This window comes from Dipodomys merriami, unplaced genomic scaffold, assembly GCF_024711535.1.
Source record: "Dipodomys merriami isolate MVZ:Mamm:240054 unplaced genomic scaffold, mDipMer1.0.p SCAF_371, whole genome shotgun sequence".
Classification (NCBI taxonomy): Eukaryota; Metazoa; Chordata; class Mammalia; order Rodentia; family Heteromyidae; genus Dipodomys; species Dipodomys merriami.
This window is the reverse complement of record NW_027205282.1, coordinates 645,177-650,137: the sequence shown is the minus strand read 5'-3', so window position 1 is coordinate 650,137 and position 4,961 is coordinate 645,177. Positions and strand designations below refer to the sequence as shown.

At 50.5% G+C, this 4,961-nt stretch overlaps 1 pseudogene; it reads right to left on the bottom strand.

The window, feature by feature from the left end:
* Positions 1-1,750: 1,750 nt before the first annotated feature.
* LOC138804759 (PPP2R1A-PPP2R2A-interacting phosphatase regulator 1-like) lies at positions 1,751-3,146 on the bottom strand (annotated as a pseudogene).
* Positions 3,147-4,961: the final 1,815 nt, after the last annotated feature.

The following is a 4,961-nucleotide window of genomic DNA, read 5'->3' as shown; positions in this document are numbered from 1 at the left end:
CACCAGTGGGATCCCAGAGCCACCTGCCCAGATGCCCATGGACACCGTCAATGCCCTGGGTAAGGTTGCCCTCTCATCCTCGGTAGTGGTGAACCATCTGCAATATCACACCGTTCACCACTTCCTAGACCCTCCTAACTTCACAGCCCCTGCCCTACTCACCCCCCTCCATCTTGTTCCCTAATTACATTTGCCAACACATTCCCAACTCTTAATTAGCTCCAACTATACAAACGAGAGCAGAGTGTCTGGCTGAAAGAGTGTGGCTGTGGTCACACTAGTCTCACAAGCCTTCAGACTTAAGACAGAAAGTATCAACTTTGGTCTGTGGTTCACACAGGCCTCCTAGGGGAGACCCATGCAGGCCCAGCAGCTACTGTGAGCTATAGGAAAGGGGGACGAGAGAGGTGGAAAGGAATGTCTACTGAAATCTTCTCCAAAGCAGCCATAAAACAGTGATGGTGAAAAAAAAATTATGGCTGGTCTCATACTTGGCATTGCTGAAAAAAAGAACAACAAGTAAACACACACACACACACACACACACACACACACACACACACACACACACACACACACACACACACACAAATCCAGAACAGTGACTGTAGACTCATCCATGCAGCACCTGCAATTTGCCAACTGATCACTCACCTGAGCACAGTCAGGCTCTCTCTCTCTTTCTCTCTCTCTCTCTGTCTTTTTCATGCACACACACACACACACACACACACACACACACACACACACATACACTCACAGTAACGCCCCTCCTGAGTTTGTTGGTTCCTCATCTGAAACAATTTATAAGCTGGAGCACGGGAATTCCCTTGTCAGAACCAGGGGCTCGACCCAAGGAAGCACCACTCTAATAATGCTGAACCACCCTGCCTCTCCCTTTCTCCAGGGCCAGACACTTTCCCTTGGGAATAACCAGCCATGACTCCCCATTCACCAAAACCCTAGGCCAGGGCTCTGGGTGAAGGAGTCCTGAGACAGGTGGCTCTTCAGAGCCTGGACTGAGAACAAGCATGAGATCATGGTGTACCCAGAGAAGTGTCTGACCAGGGGTGGGGGCAGTGTTGGGGAAATGGATGAGGTCCTAAAGGCTACATACATGGATGACCTTCCTACTCCAGCCTAGATGCTTCTGGGTGACTTGGTGGATTCTTGGGGAGGATGAGGAAACCAGATGGTCCTGGAGCACCAGCAGATGGTGGCAGAGCTGGGAAATGTGATCACCCTGTGAGTGCTGTTGAGAGCTGGAATGGGGGGGGGGACCAGCAGGGTATACCTGTGTTGGAGGGGCGTGTTCTTCCCAGACATTCACCTTCTATCTGACCCCTAGTGCCCTCACCTCCCTATTGGGCTCTTCTGGGACCCTCTTCAGGGGAAAGTGTGACCGAGCACAAAATACAAGGGCTCACACAGAATGGGGGGCTATCTTCTTGTTTTTTAAAATCAAGGGATAACATATGTATTTAGACATATTAGCAGCGAAAAATGTATGCTACAACACACTTATTGGGAAAAAGTCTGAAAATATTACTACACTGAATTCAAGGGTATTCGCAGGAGACCTGACAGAGAAGTTCTCTAGAATATTTCAAGAAATTAAAAAGGGGGGGAGGGGAAGGGAAAGGGTCAAAAGGGAAATATCCTCAGTTTAATTGACAAAGTTCAGTGCTTGCTCAGACTTAATTTCTGTCTCTACCCTGCCACGTCCCCAAAAAGTTTCCAGATGAGTACATCACTTAGATGAAAGTTCATCTACTGGAATAAAGGGAGAGACCACTTGGGCAGGTGACACAGGAGAGTTGGTGGTAGTGCTGACTGTAGATGCTGAGTTACAAGAAGTTCCCGCATTGCTGCTGTTTCCATCCAGGGTATCTGAAGACACACACACACCAGGATCTGACAGCTGGGCCACGTCAGAAGAAAACATGTTGGTGATGCCCTGGAAAAATCTCTTTGGCTGATACTCAGTTTCCATTTCACATTTTCTTTTCAATGGTCCAAGAACACTTAGTCTGATACAATTGATGGGACTCTGGTTTCTCTGGGTGGTAAATCAGGTCGTCGGGCTCGGGATGGGGCTTGGAGGCAATCCATTGCTACTCACAAAACTTTGCAAGGATGGTGAAAAGCACTGCTTCCCAATACCCCGGGTGGGTGACAGTGCTGTTGACACAGGAATAAAATCTATGCGCTTTGACGAAGCAGATTTTTCCACGTCGTTGTCAATAAGCCTGAAACTTTCCTCCCAGGAGTGGCTTATCTGCATTGCCGTCTGGACCCCGCGCTCATGGACCATCTCTTGGTTGATCAGGTCCATGCCCTCTCCTGTTTGATCTGGTGCAAGTCGCTGCTGTGCATGCAGATGGGGGAGGCCAGGAGCAGCAGGCCATGGCGGCCTGGGAATGTGGTGCTGTTCCGCCTGGTGCTAGGCGCCTTGGCCTGGAACATCGGCGAGGTGACACTGAGGCCTTGGATGAGGGGGGGACTGTTAGACCTCCAGAGGCCCCCTCTGCCGCCGCCGCTGCTGCAGCAGCCTCTGCCACCGCCACTGCCACAGCTGCCCTCCGTCGGACTCCTGCCGGGACCCGGAGGCAGCTCTGGGTCCAACTCATCTTCTCCTGAGCCAGGTAGGGGGGCAGGGAAGCGGGGGCGGTCCTTGGTCAGGCCTCGGGGACTCCCATACCCCGAAGTACAGGGAAGCCACCGCCACCACCGCCTTCTGGGGGACTATCTTCTGCATGCAACACATCCCCACCCCCAGAAAAAAGGAAACATCCCAAGAGGGCAGGTTTGGAGTTGCTGCTCCCCACCTCTGACTAAAGCCACCAGGTTCCCTGTGGCGCACCCTCTTCACACATCCCTGCATCTGCCTTTTTCCTGGGACACTGGCCAGGATGGGGGTAGGATTCCAGGATCAACATCCACTATCCCACCCTCCACTCCTGGGGGGCATTTGTGGCAGAGTCAGGGCTGGCCTGCCTGGTGCTGGGGAGGCGAGTTTGGGACCCAAGAGGAGAGGCAGGTGTCATGGGTCTGGGTCCGTGGGGGGGGGGAGGTCGTGAGGTGCAGACCCACGGGGCTTCCACTGGGGACCAGGTCTGGCTGCAAGGAAGCCAGGGGTGCACCATCGCTGGATGACTCCAAGAGGCACCACAGGTCCAAGGTGGCTGCAACCTGTTTCAAATGAGGTAGCACGGGGAGGGCAGGAGAAGGGGCCGGGGCAAGGGCGGGCAGGTGGCAGGGCTGAGATTGCCCCCTTCACAGCTGAGCTCCTGGTGCAGGGGCCTTGGACTCAGGGCCTACCTGGCCTCTGAGCCTCCCTGAGACTGAGAGGGATGTGCCTGCTGTGCGGGCTTTGTGTCTTCGGTGCTCCTGGCCCAGACCTGTGCTCCTACAGCAGTGGAGGCCAGTCATGGATGCTGCCACCCCTGGTGCATGTGCCTGCTCTTCTCTGCTCTCTCTCTCTGTCCCCACTTCTTACCCAGGCTGCCCAGCCCCTGCTGCACAAGTATGCCAGCTCCCGTGTGCCCCTGTCTGCAGCAACTATGTGCCCCTTCAACCATTCCCTGTCCTCCTCTCAGTCACACTACTTCCCCACCTCGGCCATGCCCCCACCCCTGGCTTTGTACTGCCCTGACTCTGCCCTAAGGCTACCAGGCCATGGCAGAAGCAGCCTCACCTCAGCTCAGGGCTTTCCCCCAACCCAGGCAGCTGTCTGGGGGAATTGAAGATCCCCTCAGCCCAACCACTAGTGGAGACTTCTCCATCCACCCCACAAACCAAGCAGGTGCAAGGTAATGCTCCGAGTTTGTGTGTGTGTGTGTGTGTGTGTGTGTGTGTGTGTGTGTGTGTGTGTGTGTGTGTGTGTGTGTGTGTGTGAGTGTGTGTGTGTGTGTGTGTGTGTGTGTGTGTGTGTGTGTGTGATTGTCCTCTCAAGGACTCAGAACATTGAATCTTTTGGGATGACAGCACACAGCACACTTATAAAAATGAAAAGGCTTGGAAAAAATTATATTAAGTGAAGTAAGCCAATCCCAAAGAAACATAGGTCCCATGGTTTCTCTTATTTGCAATATCTAGTATATGTATGAGTCAAGCAGAAAAGGTCAGATAATGTGATGTTAGGAAAATGAACCCTTAGATATGTATTTAAATGTTTTTTTTTCTTTCATGCATTTGTTTCTAACACATTTATAAGATTATTTCTTTGTTGCTTTGTATGTCCCTCCCCCAAAGTATAACCCCTGTTTTCATGATATTTAATGTCGGTATAATTTGTGGAAGAGATGGGGAAAAACAAGTAGTTTAAGGATACAGGTGGACCCGTTGCAACTATGAGAAGTACAAGTTGTCATGTCCAAAAAGAGCTTCACAACTTTGGTGCCGGGGTGGGGGGTGGGGGAGATTATGGGGGGGGTAGGGGGGAGCTGGGAAGGGATTTGAAGGGTAAACAAAGGAGGAGACTGCAATGCTTGATAAGAAATGTATTCATTATCTTGCCCATGTAATTGTAACCCCTCTGTACAGTTTGTTCACAAAAAATTAAAATTAAAATTAAAAAAAAGCACTAAGAACCCTGTGTAATGGATTCAGCACAATGTGCCTTTTGAAGGACTCAGCACATAGCAACTTTTGGGATCCTCATGGTAATTTAATTACCAATAAGATTAGACATGCCATTTTGACATCACTAAACTTAAATATCATATTATGGCATTATATATCAAAGTGACATTAGAGACATAGTGTGAATTCCTACTCTGTGATTTCATTCAATTACAAGCTAGCAATATTGGAATATTGGTGGATAACAGAAATCTATTGTGACCTCAAAGCCATTGTGACATGAAAATTCCTTTTTGACATCACAGTGCCATTGTGATATCATTAACTTGTTCTGACATCACAAACCTGTCCTGTCCATTGTGACCTCATCACCAATG